Below are 24,737 nucleotides of genomic sequence, written 5' to 3'. Positions count from 1 at the left end.
TCACTCACACTATAACATATATTGCGAACATAAGCAAGCTCAAGATGTTAACGAAACGATATGAATAATCCTGAAAGTGTCGGGCGCAGACATAGATTAAAAGACAACAACATCAATAAAACAAACTTTCTCTTCAATATATATATTGACGTCATAAGTCGAGTAACGGAGTTCTGACATGTCGTTATAGGTTGTCGGTGAGAACGCACACTGATATTAACCCAACACCGGCACCACAAACGGGGTTCAGTATATTATAAAACCGTCAATTCGGACTGATTGCTATTGGTTAGTTTGAGATGGATGCTTCAACTAACGAAACAACTCTAATGATAAATGTGTATGATGTGTTATACAGAAGAAAGGATGAACTAGGCAACTAAACTGAGAAATTATCTACGACGAAACCAATATATATATATATAAGTAAAAGAGGCTAGCTAGTGCATGCGCACATACAACACTCACACACACACACACACACACAGAGAGAGAGAGAGAGATATTATATATATATATATATAATGCACCGAGATCCTCCAGCAACCGTCTTACTTTCGCCCCTGTGCTTGGGAGTAAATAGGCGTCTCCTACGGCATGGTACACAGAACACAAACACAAAAAGAAAGAAATATCTGTCGTCTTGTAAATAACCGATAAATAGCGCTTTAAACATCTCACTGACGACGCGAACTAACGATAGCACAGTGAGCTTGGAACTAGTTTTACCTGCGACAAAAACTCTGCATTGATATGAAGGATAAGTCGTTCATCACGTACTCCGCGCGCCGCATTATTTGCTTATCACAAACTCATTAGATAAGAATCTAATAAGAATGTTTAATTAAGATCGTTGGGCGGTCACGGGCAAGGTTTACTTTTAGCGCGGGATTGTACAGAGCGTGGCGGAATCATACGTAAATTGACAATAACAACATGTAAAATATATCGAATTATGTCAAGTCCTCCAAAAGCTGACAGGAACCTTTACAATAAAGATTTTTACGCAGGATATCCGGGTGCTCTGTGGTGAAAAAAAGTGAAAACCGTCGCGTTAAGTGGCACACGTGTCAAAAAAACGTTTCATAATCGCAAACTACTATGGCGTCACCAACGTCGACAGCATCACGGGAGGGATGGAGATCAACTTCACCCAGAGCCTTGGGACATGCATCACGAGAGAAGACCTTGCACAGATGAAGATGGAGTGGTTGTGGACGAACCACTCCAGGACACGTACAACACTCACAGAGACATCATATTTCGTGCGCACGACAATTTGGAGTCCAGTGGGAACAACATTGTTCACACTTATAATTTCCCATTATCGGGTACCGAGGACCACGAATCATTAGACTTTCGGGAGCAATTGACTTATATTTTTCAAAATGAAAATAATTAGTTTAAAGTGAATCTCTCTTTCGGAATTATTTTGAGGCACATTGAGACCGGTGAGTACAGGTATTTTAAACCTTATCGAAACACGTTTATGTTTGATACTCCTCTGCTTATTTCTAGTTTCAAATCACTGCTCCGCATTGCTAGGAGGATGCAAATGAAAAGTATCAATAATCATATTCTTCAACAAAGACCGAACACTAAATGGAGACCCGTGTTTGTCACCAACGTGACCTATTGGGTGTATAGAACGAATAACGTGTTAGGGAGTCAGCCGAAAGTTGCATTACCGAGATGGTTAAAATTGAAGCGATCTGTTCTCACTAAGAACTGTCAGGTTGACTGTTTATGCGTTTTGAGTCATCACCGAACATTTCATTCTACTTAACATTTCTTGTCGCGGTAAGAATATGCATACTATTGAACGGCAACTACAGTTGTGTTTAAATAAAATAAATAAATGGTGTCTTGAAAACGGCTTTAAATTTTCTATATCAAAAAACTAATTGCATACACTTCTGCCGTAAATATAAACCACATAAAGACCCAGAACTGTCTTTAAATGGCACTCCCATCAAGGTTGTAAAAGAGGCCAAGTTCTTAGGTCTCATTTTCGACTCCCATTGAACTTTTCTTCCGCATATCAAATCTCTCAAAACTAAATGCCTGAAGGCACTTGATTTATTGAAAGTCATGTCTAATTCAAGTGTTTTACATATATATCTGCGATATTCTAGTTGTTTTACTGCCCTTCGTTGGCAGGTTTTTTATAATATACATATATTACATTTCAATATCGAGTGTTCTCGTCACGATATGGCTGAAATATTGCCGATGTGACGTTAAATATTAACTCACTCACTCACTCTAATTCAAGTTGGGGAGGGGGATCAAGCTACGCTCCTACACCTTTACAGATCACTTGTCCGCTCGAAGCTTGGTTATGGCTCCATCGTTTATGGTGGAGCCTGCAAAAGCAACCTAAAACTCTTAGATTCAGTCCACCATCAAGGTCTGAGACTTTGTCTTTCCTGTTGACAGTCTCTACGTCGAGGCAGATGAGCCTTCTCTTACCCAACGCCGTATAAAATTATCATTACAGTATATTACGAAGCTATATTCTAACGAGTCTAATCCTGCGCTTCACTGCATCTTCACTCCTCTTTATGAGGATTTGTATAACAAAAATCCTTCGCTTGTTCCGCCTCTTGGGCACAGAATTAAACAATTCCTTTCTGCTGCCGGCATTGAGCTGGAGAATATATCTCCTTCTCGTCTTCTTTCTTCTCCTCCTTGGCAATTGGTGAGGCCAGACGTTGACTTAACATTAACCACATTTAAAAAATCCGAAACGAATGATTTACAGTATAAACAAGAATTTAGTCAATTAAGAAATAAATATAATAACTATAAATCCTTATATACAGATGGATCCAAGGATGGTGGCGCGGTTGCTTGTGCCACTGTCATTGGGTCCAAAACAATATCTTCCAGACTACCCAATGACAGTTCAATTTTCCCAGCAGAAGCAAACGCAATACTAACAGCTCTTAAATATATTAATAAACACCGTAAATATAAACAATATATCATCTTTGCAGATTCTCTTTCGTGTCTTCAGGCTATAAAAAATCTTTCTTGCAAACATCCACTTTTATTAGAAATTATTGAATTGTATAATGAGCTTGCTACTGGCCAATGCGACATCGTCTTTTGTTGGTTACCCAGCCACGTTGGCATTTCTGGGAACACGATGGCTGATATTGCTGCTAAGGCTGCACTCAACAAATCTGTGACACCACTTCTGCTCCCATACTCTGATTACAAAGCTTGCATTAGATCTTACATCCGTGATCTGATGTAAAAGAAGTGGGACACCCAAGCAGGTATCAATAAATTACATGCAATAAAACCCTACATCGGTTACACATACTTGGGTTGTCAGTCCAGATTTGAAGAGGTCATCATACGACGATGTCGTATTGGCCACACAAGATATACGCATGAGTACCTATTTAAAGGTGAGGATCCTCCGTTTTGTATCCCTTGTGATGAACGAATCACGGTCAAGCATGTCTTGCTTGACTGTGTTGAATATTCCATCACAAGGGATATTTATTTCAAAGTAAAAGCTATGAAGGATCTTTTTAGTCATATAAGTTCTCATTTAATTATTTCCTTTTTAAAACTCTGGAACACATTCATCTTTTTCTAAACAATGTCCACTCTGGAAGCAACAAATGGAAATTAACAAAATTAAATTCACACAGAATATCAGTTTTGCTGATGCTAAGAAACTTGTTGTTCCCATAACAGAACCAACTGCATCGTATGCCTCAGTTACGAGAACACCCTCTGTACTCAGCCACAAAGCAACTAATATTACTGTGTCCACGTCATCAACTCTGTGCCAAACTGATCTGACATGGGTGGATACAGCTAACCCTGAAGTATACTCTCCCAACCAGTCCACTCAGACTGCTGAATCACTTCCTCAAGTTCAGTCTCAATCATCTACACAGGAACAATCATCATCATCAGCAGACTCACAGTCCATACCAAAACATCAATGTCAAAAAAATGGGAAACATCAGTCCAAAGGTAAAATCAAAACTAGTAATGATTCGCACAAATGTCAAAGTGACAGAGCCTCCAAAGGTTCGAATGACAAAATCCAACTGTTTAACAAGTTCGGATCATTAGAGGACATGGATGTGTCCGAAAACATCCCAATTAGGGCACACAGCTCGTCGCCCTCAAGGAAAGCAAGGGGTAGATCCCCGATAAACCCACCGAAGAAATAGGTTCTTCACATATTATTCAGTGGAATTGCAGAGGCCTGAAGACTAATCTTCATGAACTCCAGCTATTGGTTCAAGACTTCAAACCTTCAGCTTTCTGCTTACAGGAAACGTATCTAAAGCAGACAGATGCTTTTAACTTTCGTCAGTATAATGAATATCATTATTTTTCTCCACCGGGCGATAGGGCCACTGGAGGATCGTCCATCCTTGTCAGGCATGATGTTATCCATAGCCCTGTGACACTAAGAACAAATCTACAAGCAGTTGCAGTGCGAATTACTTTGAACATTACAATTACTTTGTGTTCATTGTACGTTCCACCTTCTTCAAATCTTCAGCAGGCTGATCTGCAAACTCTCTATGGTCAACTACCCAAGCCATGCATACTCATGGGCGATTTAAATGGGCACAATCCACTCTGGGGTGGTGTGACCACGAACGCTAAAGGTAAAATTTTGGAGGATTTCATTTCGAATAATGATTTATGTATTTATAATGATGGTTCCAACACCTATTTACACCCTGGCACAGGAACCTATTCAGCTCTTGACATGTCCATTGCAGACTCAAACGTGCTCAATGAATTTGAATGGTCAGTCCACGATGACCTCTGTGGAAGTGACCATTTTCCTACTATACTAAAGCCTGTTGCCCCATCTGATGTTCCTCCATCATCAAGATGGAATTTCAAAAGGCTAACTGGCCTTTATATAAAACTCTGTGTGCTGCCCAACTTAAACCTGCACTTTTATTGATGTTCCTGATGCTCTAAAGTGTTTTTCCGATGAACTGACTACCATAGCTGACGAATGTATCCCAAAGTCTTCTGCAATTCCACATATTCAAAAACCTTGGTTTAACGATACCTGCAAACAAGCTAGGAAGGAACGGAAAAAGGCTGAGCATTTTTCCGTCGACACCCCATGGTGCATAATTTGAATAAATTTAAGATTTTAAACGCTAAAGCACGGCGAACATTTAAACAAAATAAACGCCATTCTTGGCAAAACTATGTATCAAAGCTTAACTCTCGTACGCCAATGTCAAAGGTATGGAATATGATCCAAAAAATCAAAGGAAAGGGCTGCAAAGCTGGCATTCACCATCTTAATGACAGAAACCAGATACTAACTGATAAATCTGATATTGCTAACAAACTTGGTGAAACTTTGGCGAACCACTCTTCCTCTTCTAATTATGTGCCTAACTTCCAAAGTACCAAAACAGCAAGAAAAGAAAACTATTAATTTCAATTCAGATAATGGGAAGATTACAACGAGATATTTTCTATTCATGAGCTCCATACTGCTCTTGAACAAGCGCATGATACTGCTACAGGAGCTGATAATATACATTATCAACTCTTGAAGCATTTACCAGAATCCTGTTTAGAGACACTCTTGCATATTTTTGATGATATTTGGACCTCTGGTACATTCCCATCCTCATGGCGTGATGCCATAATTGTCCCTATTCCTAAACCTGGACGTGATCATACCGATCCTTCAAATTATAGACCTATTTCACTTACCAGCTGCGTTTGCAAAACCATGGAACGCATGATCAATAATCGTCTCGTTTGGTACTTGGAAACTAACAATCTTCTCACTGATATCCAATGTGGTTTCCGTAAAAACCGTAGTACCATTGATCACCTAGTACGTTTGGAATCTTTTGCAAAAAATGCCATAATTAATAAGCAACATGCAGTGTCGATCTTTTTTGATCTGGAAAAGGCATCTGATACTACATGGAAATATGGTATTTTAAGAGATCTACATGATTTCGGACTGCGAGGCCGTTTACCTCTTTTCATATCTAAGTTTTTACATGACAGACAATTTCAAGTCCGAGTGGGATCAACCCTGTCTGATCATTACAAACAGGATCAGGGTGTCCCACAAGGTAGTATTTTGTCTGTCACTTTATTTAGTATAAAGATTAATAGTTTATCAAAAGTTTCAAACGATTCAATTGATGGATCGTTATTTGTGGATGATTTTAACATTTCCTGTCGTGGTAAAAAACATGCATACTATTGAAAGGCAACTGCAATTGTGTTTGAATAAAATTCATAACTGGTGTCTTGAAAACGGGTTCAAATTTTCAAAATCAAAAACAAATTGTATCCACTTTTGCCGAAAATATAAACCTCACCAAGACCCAGAATTAAATTTAGACGGTACTCCTATTAAAATTGTAAAAAGAGGCCAAGTTCCTGGGTTTAATTTTTGATCAACATTTGACCTTTCGGCCACATATAAAATATTTGAAAAATAAATGCCTGAAGGCTCTAGATATATTGAAAGTTGTTTCCAACTCGAAGTGGGGAGGGGATCAGAAAACCCTCCTCCAACTGTATCGGGCACTTATACGATCCAAACTAGATTATGGCTCCATCGTCTATGGTGGAGCCTGCAAAAGCAACCTTAAACTCTTAGATTCTATCCATCATCAAGGTCTGAGACTATGTCTTGGATCTTTCCGAACTTCTCCTATTGACAGTCTCTATGTCGAGGCCGATGAGCCTTCTCTTAACCAACGACGTATAAAATTATCCTTACAATATATAACAAAACTATATTCTAACGAGTCTAATCCTGCATTTAACTGTGTTTTCAATCCTCTTTATGAGGATTTGTACAACAAAAAGGCTTCTCTTGTTCTGCCTCTTGGGCTAAGAATTAGACCATTCATTTCTGCTGCCGGCATTGAGCTGAAAAATATAGCTCCTTCCCGTCTTCTTTCTTCTCCTCCTTGGCAATTAGTGAGACCTGAAGTTGACCTATCTCTAACAAAGTTTAAGAAATCTGAAACTAATGAATTACAATACAAACAAGAATACATGCAGTTAAAACATAAATATACTACATACAAATCCTTATTTACAGATGGGTCCAAGGATGGTGGCGCGGTGGCATGTGCCACTGTCATTGGATCCAGAACAATATCTTCTCGACTACCAAACAACAGCTCTATTTTCACAGCAGAAGCTAACGCCATATTAACAGCTCTTAAATATATTAGTAGACACCGTAAATATAAACAATACATCATTTTTTCTGATTCTCTTTCTTGTCTTCAGGCTATTAAAAATATTTCTTGTAAACATCCACTTTTATTAGAAATTATAGAATTGTATAACGAGCTTGCTACTGGCCAATGCGACATCGTCTTTTGTTGGTTACCCAGCCACGTTGGCATTTCTGGGAACACAATGGCTGATCTTGCTGCTAAGGCAGCCCTCAACAAATCTGTGACACCACTTCATATTCCTTACTCTGATTGCAGAGCTTGCATTAGAACTTACATTCGTGATCTTATGCAGAAGAAGTGGGACACCCAAGTCGGTATTAATAAATTACATGCAATTAAACCAACCATCGGTTATACCTACTTGGGGTGCCAGTCCAGATTTCAAGAGGTCATTATGCGACGATGTCGCATTGGCCATACGCGTTATACTCATAAATACTTGCTAAAAGGTGAAGATCCTCCGTTTTGTATCCCTTGTGATGAGAGAGTTACGGTCAAGCATATCCTGCTTGACTGTGTTGAATTCTCCATCATAAGGGGTAAATATTTCAGTGTAAAAACACTTAAGGATCTTTTTACTTCTGTTCATTCTCATTTAATTCTTGGTTTTTTAAAAGAAATTGACTTCATTGATGAATTCTGATTAACATGTTCTGTAGATAGATGTATTTTAATGATTGGTAGTTTAGATTAGTAACTGAGATTGTTAGTGGCTGTACCCTCAAAGGGGGTTGAAGTAGTGTAAAATTATTGTCCTCCTGAGAGGGTTTGTAAGTCCCAAAACATTTCAAGTAAATTTAAGTATACCAGGTGTTTTAATCGTAGTATTTTTGTCATTTTAATGTATGGCTAATTCTCGGTATAAATGCCAACAGCTGAAGGGATGGTGTAAATCCAGCTAGGGTCCATGCAGGTAGCAAAAGTAATGTAAGTCCCCATGGCCCCTAGTATGGTGATCTACCTTCAGTTGTTGGCGATCTATAGCCCATTTTTATATTGTGTTGTCCCCTATAGCTAAAATGTTTTAGATTCAATTACTAGTTTTACATATATATCTGTGATACTCTAGTTGCTTTACTGTCTTTTGTCGGCAGGTTTTTATAATATCTATATATATATATTGTTTTTCAATATCAAATGTTCTCGTCACGATATGGCTGAAATATTGCCGATGTGACGTTAAATATTAACTCACTCACTCCTTTTTAAAAAAATTAGACTTGCTAACTGATTTGTAAATAGATATATATTTTATTATTGGTAGTTTAGATTAGCAACTGAGATTGTTAGTGGCTGTATCCTCAAAGGGGGTTGAAGTATTGTAAAATTATTGTCCTCCTGAGAGGGTATGTAAGTCCCGAAACATTTAGTCAATCTAAGTGTACCTGCTTTTTAATCGTAGAATAAGTGTGTTTTTAATTTATGGCTCGATGTCTCTTCTGTCGCCAATGGCTGAAGGGATGGTGTAAATCCAACTAGGGTCCATGCAGGTAGCAAAAGAAATGTAAGTCCCCATGGTTCCTAGTATGGTGATCTACCTTCAGTTGTTGGCGATCTTTTGCCCGTTTTTATATTGTATTGTCTTTGTAAATAAAATAGTTTTACATATTCATGCTAGTTTTAGACTCCATCTGTGATACTCTAGTTATTTTACAGTCCTTCACTGACTGATACTTTAGCAACTTTAATTTATTATTTATATAAAACATTTCTCGTCACGATATGGCTGAAATATTGCCGATGTGACGTTAAATACTAACTCACTCACTCACTCACTCAAAGGGGCTTAAAATCTTAACTCACTCACTCTGGTCTGTTCATACTTACATTGACCGAGTTTGGGTGCGTAAAATAATTTTGATTACTCGCTCTATCCAGCGGTCCGATTTCAATATTGTGTCACGATAATCTCGGCACTCGTATTTAAGTAGGTATAGAGGCGATACATTCCATAGGATCGGGGTTTCAGAAATGAGAATTTTCCAGCGGCGGGTGACTTCAACTTCATCGTTAGAAGATAATAATAATAATAGTTACGTTCGAAGTATATCACTCACAGATCCATTTTCACAGACGGATCCAAGGACGATGGCCAAGTTGCCAGCGCTACAGTCATCGGAGCCAAGACTGTCTCCTCTAGGATCCCCGACAACAGTTCCATTTTCACCGCTGAAGCCAACGCTATCTTCTCAGCTTTGATCTACATTCAACAGCAAAATCAGTCCAAAAACTTCATCGTATTTACAGATTCATTATCCTGCCTTCAAGCACTTCTAAATGTGACTTCAAGTCACCCAATCATCCTGGACATATTAGAACTGTACAACGACCTTTCTACTGGCCAATATGACATCATCCTCTGCTGGTTGCCGGGTCACGTCGGCATAGCAGGTAAAACTAAGGCCGATGCTGCAGCAAAAGCAGCTCTTGAAAAGCCCCTATCTCCACTGGTAATCCCGTACAGTGACTTCAAACCCACTATCAAAAGCTATACTCGGGACCTGATGCAAAAAAGGTGGGACACTCAAGTAGGAAGAAACAAACTCCAGACTCCATGAACAATCGGTTATACCTACTTGGGTTGTCAGTCAAGACGCGATGAGGTAATTTTACGACGATGTCGTATTGGCCACAGTCGATTTACACATGACTATCTGCTGAAAACGGATGGGGATGGACCCCCCATGTGTGTCTCTTGCGATGAGGTGTTCACCGTCAAGCACATTCTGCTTGAATGCGTGGACTTATCGCCTGCAAGGGACTCACATTATGATGCAACAAACTTAACAGATCTGTTCTCACGCGTGAGCTCCCATCTGATACTGAACTACCTGAGGGAAGTTGATCTGTATCATAAATTGTAACTGTGAAATGTATCAACCATAAATTGTAACTATGAAATGTAACAAACCGCCTGCCTTTAAATTTGATGCTATGACTTTTTCTGCTTTTGAATGACAATGTAATCAATAAATGTCTTTGAAATAAAACTCATTCCGAGTATGTACTTACAATGTTTACTAATGCAAACTTGTTCTCGTCACTATGTGGCTGGAATAATGCCGATGTGACGTAAAGCCCAACTCAACTCAACTCAACCTTAGCACATAAAATACTATTCAATATCTACCTCCACTACCACGACAGTTTCCCGCCCTTGCAGCCTGGTCCGAGGAGGTGGACGGTGTCGGCTGGTTTGTCCCTGAAATACCCAAACAATTTATTGAAAACTTTCCCCTGCCGATGCTATCTACAAACGCACGCACGCACGCACGCACGCACGCACGCACGCACGCACGCACGCACGCACGCACGCACGCACGCACGCACGCACATTGAAACCCTATGCAGTATGAACCTCGGTAATACTAACCATCGTACATGGATGAATGAAGAGATATAATAGAACTTACCCCCACTAACCGGCACTCCTCTCGAGGTAGACGGGCGTGCGTGAACATCTGTTTGCGTAGTTGTGCCTGTAAATATACATCATTATTTGTACATATTAAACTAAAACACGCTCGAAAATAAACGGAAGCAGTACATAGACAAGATTAATGTCGGAGATGAACATAAACTCACCAGAAGAATGAACGCGCCGAAAATCCACGCCCAGCTCACGGGGAGAAGGGAACACCTCGGGGCATTTCTGTATATAGAAGTAACATGTTTAAGCAAATAGCTCTGAATTATAGGGGAAGTTTGTCGCTATGTCGCTGTAACATTTAACTTTACTGTTGATAACCACTGCGATACTATGTCAAAGTAACATTTGAAACTGTAGACAACATTGCTCACATCTTTAAAATATACACCTTATGAAACAGTCGGTTAAAGACATAGGAAGATAATATCTCTACATATGATCAAATATATCTGATGATATTATAGCAGACAGAAGCGAGAACTTACACATAAATAATAAACACTACTCACGCTACATCGATATTCCGATAGCCGTTGTTGCGACAAGGCACATTTGTGTTGCTTCAGTTTTTGATTTGAAGCAAACGATCTTGTGCATGTAAAGCACACGTAACGTTCTCCCCGGTGGACTGATCGCACGTGGCGGCAAAGGTTATCTTTTCTATTAAAACCTTTCCCGCACTGTGGACAGGTAAATTGTCTGAAAGACATAACTTTTCTTTCAATTCACGCTAGAGATACAAAAATTGTTTCTACATGATTTCATAAACTAGGTCATGAAACTCATAATTACTATACTAACATATACCCTTTTATTGAAATCAAAACATTTGTTAGCAGTAGCATTCTCATTTATAAAAAATAAATAGTGAGACCTCATTAAGAAGTATACTTACGCGTTTGTTGAGTCCATGTTCAGACTGGTCACGTAAAAGTTGATGAATTCGCGCTCGTTGTTGAAACTGAAATGACGCTCTGATATTCGGGTGGTGCTTATATAGCACGGTTGTGACGAATGATGGACATATAGTAGTACGTAAGTCCCAACACATTTAGAGTAAATTTAGGCTTACCACATTTTTAATCGTAGAATATGTGTGCTTTTAATTTATGGCTAGATTTCTCTTCTGCCGCCAATGGCTGAAGGGATGGTGTAAATCCAACTAGGGTCCATGCAGGTACCAAAAGTAATGTAAGTCCCCATGGTCCCTGATATGGTGATCTACCTTCAGTTATTGGCGACTTACAGCCCACTTTTATACTGTATTGTTTTCCCTATAGTTAATACGTTTTAGATTTAATTACTAGTTTTACGTACATATCTGTGATATTCTAGTTGTTGTATCGTCCTTCGTCGGCAGGTTTTTTATAATATACATATATTTCATTTCAATATCAGATGTTCTCGTCACGATATGGCTGAAATATTGCCGATGTGACGTTAAATAATAACTCACTCACTCACTAGTTTTACATGTATATCTAGTTGCTTTACTGTCCTTTGTCGGCAGGTTTTATAATCTCTATATATTTCAATGTCAAGTGTTCTCGTCACCATATGGCTGATATATTGCCGATGTGACGTTAATGATAACTCACTCACATATAGTAACTGATCATTCAACGCACCCGTGTATTTCGCTGTAGACACGACAGACAGGTTGGGATAGGGACCACCCATGTATGCTCACACGGGAAAGGACATTGAACCTTTCCCTTCACAGCCCTCAGTTCACACACCTGCCTGTTGCATTGACTGTTCAGTCATGCATGTTCTCCTCCTTGAGTACTGAGTATACTTTGTGAACTATGCTTTTCAGTCTGATCACGTTGCCTATAATGTGATGCTATCTACAACTGAAGCTGGATTTAGTTATTTTCAAAATGTCACTGATATTTTGCGAGTTCTTTTTTTGGACTGGGGTATAACTATCTTTATTTTATATGAGCTAACTCATTTTACCATTTTGAAATGATGAGGTGGGAGGGTGTCACGTCCTAAATTTCTAAAATATGTTCTGTCTGAACAGGGCACGGCAGAACTGTTTCAATAAGCAGATTCCTAGCCTCTACATTTCTATTTCTTTCGTCTCTCTCCAAATGACGTGACTTTCATGGTATTATACGTGTGCTATATGATATTGATATGCTTCTATCCATGTGTATATTAAGCCTCTTATTTCAAACATCTCGCTGTCTAGTAAAACAAACTATCCATTATCAACTTAACTCAATTGTACATGGCTCAAAATCATTCATTTCTCATCACGCTATATTTGGGATGGGAAAAAAACTAGTATGAAATAACATATAAACATACACCAACTTTCCATTACTTTGATGGTGTTATACTTGTACAGGACGCGTTCTGTATGAAATGTTTTTCAACTACATTTTACATGACTCGAAGATTCCGTCTCCGAACCATGTTGACACAACCCGTCTCTATTGTGCTACGATGTACTTTCAACACACACCCTGCATTCATCAAAACAGGTCTCACGCTCTGTCGAGCGCAGGCTATTTAAAACGATGGAGTCACGTGAGTTGTCAAGCGCGCTCAATTCAAAACCGGGCTGACGGGTACTGTCTGTCTGTCTATTCAGGGCAGCATGCTATACATAGATCTATTCAGGACACTTAGCTTTTGTTTTTTATCGCTTAATGGAGAGTTTTCTGCACGACTGACTTAAAACACCCACACCTTTCATTGAACTTTCCTGATCTGTGACGTGCAGTCTATATTTACCTATCAGCTATGATCACGTCACTTACATCAGCCAATCCATGTCCTTACCTTCCCTCCACCAAAAGGACCCACGTTAATGGATGGGACTCGACCCAAAACAAGTACTAGAATCTGTACTTTACTAAGAAAGTGTAATCCCAAATATAAAATACGTTGCATTTGACCACTTTCTAAAATGGCATTGCGTACTTCACTATTTCTAATGACTGATCATGACGAAAAGGAGTCTGGAGTCTGGAGTCTCAATACCATCCAAACACAGCCCATTTTGAGCCAGTAGGGATTATTCCCGTTTTCCTATCATACACTGAGGCATACAAGACGACTCCTGAATAAACTGGGGCTCCGACATAGATATTTGCCTGATGTCTGGTATGAATACCATCTAAACACAGCCCATTTTGAGCCAGTTGGGATTATTCCCGTTTTCTTGTCAGACACTGAGGCATACAAGACGACTCCTGAATAAATTTATACTGGGGCTCCGACATAGATATTTGCCTGATGTCTGGTCTGAATACCACCAAACCACAGCCCATTTTGAGCCAGTCGGGACTATTCCCTTTCTCTTATCATATACTGAGGCATACCAGACCACTCCTGAATTAACTGGGGCTCATTTGAGATAGTCAACACGCTAGATCCGCAAGTGCTTCCGCCACCACCCACCCCTATTTTTCCACCATGGAAATGGAGCCATATTCCACTCCAGTGCGAACCAATGATAGGAACAAGAAAAAATTGTAAGTTTAATAATTACTATTTATTAAATCAAATAGTTTGACATGCTTATTTGCATAGCTTTGCAAAAATTTGTAATTTTGGCATTTACACTTCTCTGAAAGAGACCTTGACTAACATTTGTCAGGTTAAATAGCTGATTATGTTGTTTTGTGATAAAGTGTTTCATTCTGAGAGGGTGGGTTCAAATCACACATGGGATTGACTACATCCCCACCAGCAAAGTACTATATAGCTATATAGTATCTGTACTTTACTGGGAAAGTGAATTCCCACATGTAACATCCCTCAGAAATCATCTGAATATTTTTCAAGTTAATCTTATTCTTGAAATGTGTGCCATCTCTTCCTTGTCCTTTGCTGCTGTATTTTCTGCTTGTTCATCATTTTTGTTCTCAGCTTAAGACATGAGCATTCATGCTTGGAAATCTGTAGAAATGCCTGTATGGTCTCCTTTTCTGTAATATAACAAAAAGTTTTCAAAATCATGTTAGAACATCAAGGTACAAATCTAGTGAGTATCACTACTCAGCTTCTAGTCCTATAGTCTCTACCCAACTCCCCAACTTAAGATTGAGTGAGTTGAGTTTTACGCCGCACTCAGCAATATTCCAGCTATATGGCGACGGTCTGTAAATAATTGAGTCTGGACCAGACAATCCAGTGATCAAAAGCATGAGCATCGATCTGCGCAATTGGGAACCGATGACAATGTGTCAACCAAGTCAGCGAGCCTGACCACCCGATCCCGTTAGTCGCCTTTTACGACAAACAGTCGCATTTTATGACAAGAATGGGTTGCTGAAGACCTATTCTACCCCACTTAAGATTGTATTAGGACACGTAAACATTTGCCATTTGAAAGATTTAGCTAATTTCTTATCATTATGAGGACTTGTGGCCTAAATATACTATTCACACTTTGCTAAGGATACAATCATTGATTCAACAGAAAGCTATGATGTGGGATCTAATTTGGTTTAAATATCTAAGCTTATTGTAAGTATGGATCATAGGTTTCAGTATGTCATTGCATCTTGTGGATCCCATACTGCTATCGACAGGTGTTGTGTATTTGTAAATGACTTGTTCTATGATTTGCAAAGTGGTTGATTGGTGCAATTAAAACCATTTTTATGTTTACTCATGTATCAAGTGCATGAAGCTAGATTAAACTAGCTGTTTGCCTAAAGAAGGGTTACAATATTATTTATCCAGTTTTAAATGGATACAATTTCAAATTATAAATATGTTTAAGTAAAGGTGGGATTTTTTGTGATCCTTAGCAAAGTGTGAGTAGTATATGTTAGTTTTTAATCACTTCAGTTGAGTTGAGTTGAGTTGGGTTTTACGTCGCATCGACATTATTTCAGCCATATAGCAACGACACCAAGTATTTATTCATAAGCATTCCAAGTACAAAACTGCAATATTCAATATAGCAACATATAGTCCTTAAATTAAGTTTGCTATATAGAACAATAGAAATAGTTCTATAAAGATGGAGCCTTGAGTATTTAAAATTTAAATCTGGTAACATGGCTGAAAATCGAATGGGAGTGACTTCCACTGCCTATGAGAGAAATGAGGGTCAGCACTAGTAGCGAGTGAGTTTAGTTTTACGCCGCTTTTAGCTATATTCCAGCAACATCAGGGTAGGGGAATCCAGAAATGGGCTTCACACATTGAACCCATGTGGGGAATCGAACTCAGGCCTTCAGCGAACACTTTAACCACAAGGCTACCCACCGCCCGTCTACACTAGTACGTAGTAGTAATCGCTTCATTAAGCAGATAGAGACTGAATACCACTGAGAAAGGGAAAGGTAGGAGAAGGATGTCCAGATAGATAATGGTTAACTTTATTGCGTAGTGTTTATCAAACAAGTGAAGTGATGATGAAGCAAAGCACTGACGTAATTAATATGCAGCAACATGCACGTTTTGGTATATACTCAGAGAAATTATCATCGCAATGATAAAATAAGCAAAGCAACAAAAAAGTAATTGAACAAAAGAGAAATTTTGATAAAAAAACAACATTTTGATCGACAAAAATGGCAGCATTCAGCTTTTGTAAAACAAAGGTCCGAACTGAAAATATGTTAAAAAAGTACATATCTGATTCGCTAACTTCTAAACCAAACTTCATAAAATTCTGCATACAGTTGGTTCAGTGGTATTTCATCCTACATGTCCTGCATGATGCAACTGGATCCAGTCGATGACATATGTCGGCAGTATGTCAGCCACGATCTAGCAGTGCTGAAGACTAAGGGTTAGTTATCTAGTTAGAAAAAAAAGACATGGTAATTTTTCAGATTCAGGGATGAGAATGACATTTTGAGAAAAACTCTGAAAACTAGCCGGGGGTCTGGTGGCCGCAGGCTTTAGACTATTCCCTGCAAAGTTGAGTATTTGATAAACAGAAATTACATTTGGAACACACATGTTTAGCTTGAGGTTTGAAATGTAATTTTTTTTTGCATTGACTACTCAATGAAACCTACAAATCTAGAAACATACAGTATGTACTGACATAGTAGAATAAATACATGATCTGTCGTTTTCTAATTTCTATCTATGTAGGTGCCATATATCATTTGAAGTGTTGAATCATGGTGAGTGAGTGAGTGAGTGAGTGAGTTTAGTTTTACACCGCACACAGCAATATTCCAGCTATATGGGGGAGGTCTGTAAATAATAGAGTCTGGACCAGACAATCCAGTGATCAACAGCATGAGCATCAATCTGTGCAATTGGGAACCGATGACATGTGTCAACCAAGTCAGCGAGCCTGACCACCCGATCCCGTTAGTTGCCTCTTACAATAATCATAGTCGCCTTTTGTGGCAAGCATGGGTTGCTGAAGACCTATTCTACCCCGGATCTTCACGGGTCAAAAAAAATCTTAACCCTTTAGTATGTATGATATAATACTGCAGCTGAGTGCACAGTGTGACAACCAATCTCCACTTACACATATGATGTAACTATACTGAGTCAAAAAAGAAACTTCACATTCTTTCTTCAGGGCACTATAAAAGAACAAGAGATGGTAAGATGGGTAAATTGTTATTATTTCATTGCTGAGATCTGTGTGATGTACTCGATACACTGACAGTGCCATAATCAGTTCCATTAGGCTACACCGCCGTTCCAAAACATGGGTATACAGAATGTCAAGTCACAAGAAGAAAAATGCGAAATTTCTCAGTTCAATATCGTGTATGGCCGCTCCACGCATTCACCACCGCCAAACACCGTCTCCTCATCGACTGCCTGATGCTTGTGAACACGTGGTTGGGGATTCTGCGCCATTGCTCTTGCAAGGCAGCACCAAGTTCCTGCAAATTTTGAGGTTGGTTCCTAAGACCAAGAAGCCTTTTCCCAACTGCATCCCATTAAGGCCAGGGGACCTCGATGGCCAGTCCATGACGTTGATTCCAGCGTTTTGAAGGAAATTTTGTGTCAGCATCGCGGTATGCGGCCGAGCATTATCATGCTGGAACTGTAGACCTGGGCCATGAGCCGCCATGAAAGGAACGAGTTCAGGGGAGGGCACCTGGTAAGCAGCAGCTGTGAGGTTTCCACGGATGACCAGAAGTCGGGAACGGTTGTTCCCACATAAAGCACCCCACACCATGCAACTTCCGCCCCTGAATCTGTCGACTTCCTGTACACAACATTCGGCATACCGTTCACAACGTCGTCTCCAGACTCTATGCCTGCCGTCCGCGAATCTGAGGGTAAACCTGGATTCATCGCTAAAGACGACTCGATTCCAGTCTCTATGGGTCCATCGGAGGTGACGTTGGGCCCACAGCAGACGTTGACGTTGATGAAATGGCATCAATATTGGCCCACGATATGGACGTCGAGAATGGAGATTGGCAGCCCGCAACCGATTTCGAATGGTCTGTGAGGACAGTCGACCCCTCAACATCACAGCCCAGGTTCGTGTAGCCGGCAGAAATCTGTCACGTAGGTGATGTAGGACGATTTGACTGTCTTCTGCTCGTGACATCACACGTGGACGACCCGACCTTGGGTGCCAGTGGTGCCAGTTTGTTGTAGACGATCTCGCAAGTCATACACAGTACGACGGCTGCATCCCATTGCTCTTGCGACGTCAATAATTGATCATCCCGCTTGCAACATGCCAACGGCACGTTCACGTTGCACATTTGACAATTGTGGCATTTCAAGTACCATTAGAACTGTGGTTTTAAAGTGTTTTATCAATTCTTGAGGCCTATGCAAACACGTGTATATGAAGAAAACTTCGATGCGAAGATCACGTGATCGACTGCATGTGCAAAACCTGATTTGGCACTAACATCATTTCCACGACAAATGGATGGGTTTGAGTGGGTTTTGCTAACGTATTTCTAGAGTCGAAAGATAGGGATCCCATTTCGGATACATAGATGTATCATCAGAGAAAAATTATTCATTATTTTTCAAATTACATTTTGTGAAGTTTCTTTTTTGACTCAGTATAGATTACAAACTGAACAGTTAAATATCCTCTTAAGGGATACAAAGTTTGATTACATTTGACTGTAGACAAGTGAACTACAGAAAGCTTGGCATATACACTATATATGATGTGTTGCCCAAAGGTCCACTGACCATGTATATGTGTTGCCCAAAGGTGTACTGATAATACACATGATGTGTTGTCTACAGGTCTACTCATTCAGTGATTGTAGGATGTGTTGCCCAAAGGGTACTGATAATACATATAATGTGTTGCCTAAAGGTGTACTGAAAAAATATATATGTGTTGCCCACAGGTCTACTGATTGTATGATGTGTTTCCAAAAAGTCTACTGATAATATACATGAGGTGTTGCCCCAAGGTCTACTGGTAATATACATGAGGTGTTGCCCTAATGTCTACTGATAATATACATGAGGTGTTGCCCCAAGGTCTACTGGTAATATACATGAGGTGTTGCCCTAATGTCTACTGATAATATACATGTGTTGCCCCAAGGTCTACTGGTAATATACATGAGGTGTTGCCCTAATGTCTACTGATAATATACATGATGTGTTGCCCTAATGTCTACTGATAATATACATGATGTGTTGCCCCAAGGTCTACTGGTAATATACATGAGGTGTTGCCCTAATGTCTACTGATAATATACATGATGTGTTGCCCCAAGGTCTACTGATAATATACATGATGTGTTGCCCTAATATCTACTGATAATATACATGATGTGTTGCCCTAATGTCTACTGATAATATACATGATGTGTTGCCCTAAGGTCTACTGATAATACATATGATGTGTTGCCCAAAGTTGTATTAGTGATGTATATGATGCATTGCCCAAAGGTCTAATGATTATATGATGTGTTGCCCAAAGGTCTACTGATGATAGATATGATGTGTTGCCCAAAGGTCTGTTAATAACAGATAGGATGTGTTGCCAAAAGGTATGTAAAAATAACAGACAGGATGTGTTGCCCAAAGGTATGTAAAAATAACAGATAGGATGTGTAACATATGTTATTTTTGGGATTACGCTTTCTTAGTAAAGAAACAATTCTAGTACTTTTTTAAAGTTGAGCCCCATCCGGATTCGAACTCACACCCTCAGAGTCAGGTACCTAATCGCCAGCACACAAAGTCAGCCGCCTAACCTGCGATTGCCACAGAAACCACTTTCTAAATGGCATTGTGTAATCATAGCTTTCGGCCATGGGAGCCGTGTCAATTAACACTTATGAGAGGGGTACACAAAGTCTGCAGTCTAGACTACCAGTTGTCCGACTTCCATTTTTGTGGAAGTCGCGGTAGCTGAGCAGGTTAGGCGGCTGACTTTGTGTGCTTGTGATTAGGTGTCTGACTCTGAGGGTGTGAGTTTGAATCCCGGATGGGGCTCAAATTAAAAAATAAGAAAGTGAAATCCCAAATATAACATGTTACACTTGACCACTTTGTAAATGGCATTGTGTAATAACAGATAGGATGTGTTGCCCAATGGGCTGTGATTATAGCAGATAGGATGTGTTGCCCAATGGGCTGTGATTATAACAGATAGGATGTGTTGCCCAATGGGCTGTGATTATAGCAGATAGGTAGGATGTGTTGCCCAATGGGCTGTGATTATAGCAGGTACGATGTGTTGCCCAATGGGCTGTGATTATAGCAGATAGGGTGTGTTGCCCAATGGGCTGTGATTATAACAGATAGGATGTGTTGCCCAATGGGCTGTGATTACAACAGATAGGGTGTGTTGCCAAATGGGCTGTGATTATAGCAGATAGGATGTGTTGCCCAATGGGCTGTGATTATAACAGATAGGGTGTGTTGCCCAATGGGCTGTGATTATAGCAGATAGGATGTGTTGCCCAATGGGCTGTGATTATAACAGATAGGATGTGTTGCACAATGGGCTGTGATTATAACAGATAGGATGTGTTGCACAATGGGCTGTGATTATAACAGATAGGGTGTGCTGCACAATGGGCTGTGATTATAGCAGATAGGATGTGTTGCCCAATGGGCTGTGATTATAACAGATAGGATGTGTTGCACAATGGGCTGTGATTATAACAGATAGGATGTGTTGCACAATGGGCTGTGATTATAACAGATAGGGTGTGCTGCACAATGGGCTGTGATTATAGCAGATAGGATGTGTTGCACAATGGGCTGTGATTATAACAGATAGGGTGTGCTGCACAATGGGCTGTGATTATAACAGATAGGGTGTGTTGCCCAATGGGCTGTGATTATAGCAGATAGGATGTGTTGCCCAATGGGCTGTGATTATAACAGATAGGATGTGTTGCACAATGGGCTGTGATTATAACAGATAGGATGTGTTGCACAATGGGCTGTGATTATAACAGATAGGGTGTGCTGCACAATGGGCTGTGATTATAGCAGATAGGATGTGTTGCCCAATGGGCTGTGATTATAACAGATAGGATGTGTTGCACAATGGGCTGTGATTATAACAGATAGGATGTGTTGCACAATGGGCTGTGATTATAACAGATAGGGTGTGCTGCACAATGGGCTGTGATTATAGCAGATAGGATGTGTTGCACAATGGGCTGTGATTATAACAGATAGGGTGTGCTGCACAATGGGCTGTGATTATAGCAGATAGGATGTGTTGCACAATGGGCTGTGATTATAACAGATAGGATGTGTTGCCCAATGGGCTGTGATTATAACAGATAGGATGTGCTGCACAATGGGCTGTGATTATAGCAGATAGGATGTGTTGCCCAATGGGCTGTGATTATAGCAGATAGGATGTGTTGCCCAATGGGCTGTGATTATAACAGATAGGATGTGCTGCACAATGGGCTGTGATTATAGCAGATAGGATGTGTTGCCCAATGGGCTGTGATTATAACAGATAGGATGTGTTGCCCAATGGGCTGTGATTATAACAGATAGGATGTGTTGCCCAATGGGCTGTGATTATAACAGATAGGGTGTGTTGCACAATGGGCTGTGATTATAACAGATAGGATGTGTTGCCCAATGGGCTGTGATTACAACAGATAGGGTGTGTTGCCAAATGGGCTGTGATTATAGCAGATAGGATGTGTTGCCCAATGGGCTGTGATTATAACAGATAGGGTGTGTTGCCCAATGGGCTGTGATTATAACAGATAGGATGTGTTGCCCAATGGGCTGTGATTATAGCAGATAGGATGTGTTGCACAATGGGCTGTGATTATAACAGATAGGGTGTGCTGCACAATGGGCTGTGATTATAGCAGATAGGATGTGTTGCCCAATGGGCTGTGATTATAACAGATAGGATGTGTTGCCCAATGGGCTGTGATTATAACAGATAGGATGTGCTGCACAATGGGCTGTGATTATAACAGATAGGGTGTGTTGCCCAATGGGCTGTGATTATAACAGATAGGATGTGTTGCCCAATGGGCTGTGATTATAGCAGATAGGATGTGTTGCACAATGGGCTGTGATTATAACAGATAGGGTGTGCTGCACAATGGGCTGTGATTATAGCAGATAGGATGTGTTGCACAATGGGCTGTGATTATAACAGATTGGGTGTGTTGCCAAATGGGCTGTGATTATAGCAGATAGGATGTGTTGCCCAATGGGCTGTGATTATAACAGATAGGATGTGCTGCTCAATGGGCTGTGATTATAGCAGATAGGATGTGTCCAGTGGTCAAAACACTACATCCTGTTAATCATCTTGAAATCTAGAAAGAAACTACTAAAAACTGGTGGTACCTTTTGACTGTGCGTCTGCTGATGAACAGGATATCTACCTTTACATTTTAGTACCTTCTCACAGATACTACATCTCAATCCTGAAAAGGTAAAGGAAGAAAATGTATCTGCTGACATGGAATACAGGTGTCTTCAGTTCTCATTTGCTGAATTTACTGTGTATGAAGGACACAAAAGCATTAATGCAAATATATAAACAATTACATGAATCATTTTATAACAACCCATTTAAACACTTGATTCAATTATGTAAAACAAATTTAATTGAGAACCCACCCCCAGCCACCCCTGTGATATTAACAGAACGGTGTCAGAACATTTATACACCTGATTATCCAATTGAAGATTGAATTGTTGACTACAGAAAAACAACAAAATGTAGGCAATATGTTAATTTGTATACTCTGAATTGGGAAAAGCCAATATTTTCTCTTCATGGGTCTGGCCTGAATTGTGTGCACTACGAAACACGACACGCATCAGCTCTCTATGAAACTGTGGTAAGATATGAGTAGATAGTAACCTGAAAGTGAAAATGATATCTCTATAAAAGACATGATTATTGCAGGGATTAATTTTTGAATTGCTAATGTTTGCACATCATTCAAGTGCAAAAGTCAATAGAAAAGCTTAAAAATGTTGAAAATTACCCTATTGATATGTGAAAAGAGCAAATTCTGAACCACAATACTTGTCTGGAACTGCTTGTTATGAGAGTAAATACAGTTTTTCTTTAAATTTTTCAAATATGTCATCAAAGACAGACTATCTGTATATAACGCTATTCCATGTCTATCAAATACTCTCTTCTTGGCCATTTTGAATTTCTTCTTACATTTATCAATATTGAATGATCATGTATTGAGATAATACCTAACACATGTATTGCTGCACACGGTACTGATGGGCACACAACCATTCAAGGTAACTGTACTAATATTGAGAAGGATTAAACAATTTGCAAAGATTCATGAGGCATTACTTCATGGGGTATTGCAAGTTTGTGATGCTGAATTCTAAAGTAAGCCAGAACATTGCTACGGTTAGGGGTGCCATGATACATTGATACTTTTTCTAAGACGGTACAATTATCGATACATTCAAAACTGTATCGATATTTAGTTTTGAAAGTATCGGTTTAACTATGTTTCAATATGTATCGTTTACATTTTGCAATTGTATCATGTTTTTTGATGTTATGAGAGTTATAAATTATTATTTTTCATAAACAAAGATGGGAAATTAGAACATTTTAATCCCTGAGAATAAAAAATGTTGATCTTTTCATGGACAATTATAAAATATTAAATATCAATGTTCAAAATGTAACTAATTTCACGCAATAATGCATCAAAAATAGGTATCATGATACATATCGAATCATGTCATGAGTATCGTGATACGCATCGATTCATGAAACTTATGTATCGTGACATCCCTATTTGAGGTAGAAATATATTAAACAAAGTTGTAAAACTAGTGTTCACAATTTAAACCTACTAACATGAAGGTATTGATCTCTGGATCACATAACCTACCCCTTCCTCCCTCTTAATGCCTCAGAGACTCCCCCTCTGATTCAGCAATTTGAAGATCACATTTCTCCTCTGCCAAGCTCAACGTCTCTTGATCCCGTTCATAATTGTTTGCACTATTTAAAATACTACTAGATTAGGTTATCACCCTAACAACATACATAAATTATGAATTTACAATGTTTCATATTCAGAAACTTTTGTGAAATAAAATTAACTTACCAGGCATAAACTGGATTGGATATGATTTCCACGTCTAACAGGACCATTTGAGACTAGCACTTAATCTCTGAATATATATAATTTTGATACAAACAAACAATTCCTTTTAAACTGAAAAGGAGCTTCAGTGAGATGAGAGATTCCTGAACCCAAGTAAATCTAGACTTGCTTAAATTAGGGCTTTAGCATTGCAGAAAGGCATAGACGGAAGTAAAAATAATGCAGTTCAGGAACTATGAGACAGGCTAGACCTTTCCTGACTTTTTCCAGCATTTGTCAACTTTGAACTTGATTTGAAGGGTGACCAAAGGAAAAATCTTGTGCCATCAAGTCAATTTGAATGGAATTTAAGAATACCCATAATATCATAGTTTCAATTTACTCACACAATATACAAAGTTATGTCTTTATTCATGGGTTGCTTCTAAGTCATGTTCAGGATTTTGTTAGTCATCCATGCATAAATATCAAAACTCACCAGTAATACAAAATGTGTTGATTTCTTTCACATTTCTTTTTAATTTTTGTTCAAAGTTACTATTACTAATAATGATCATCGATTCTATGATT

At 39.3% G+C, this 24,737-nt stretch overlaps 1 long non-coding RNA gene across 1 annotated transcript; it reads right to left on the bottom strand.

Annotated features, from left to right (window-relative positions):
• Positions 1–14,160: 14,160 nt before the first annotated feature.
• LOC124269196 lies at positions 14,161–23,549 on the bottom strand. The gene is made up of 3 exons (XR_006896455.1): positions 22,814–23,549; positions 22,411–22,490; positions 14,161–14,615 (listed from the first exon to the last, which is right to left on the bottom strand). It is a non-coding gene; the product is annotated as an uncharacterized LOC124269196 (long non-coding RNA).
• Between the last annotated feature and the right edge of the window lie 1,188 nt (positions 23,550–24,737).

This window comes from Haliotis rubra, unplaced genomic scaffold, assembly GCF_003918875.1.
Source record: "Haliotis rubra isolate DU_JTF1 unplaced genomic scaffold, ASM391887v1 Scf1429, whole genome shotgun sequence".
NCBI lineage: Eukaryota > Metazoa > Mollusca > Gastropoda > Lepetellida > Haliotidae > Haliotis > Haliotis rubra.
Note: the sequence above shows the minus strand (reverse complement) of the source record. Positions and strands in the feature narration are given on the sequence as shown.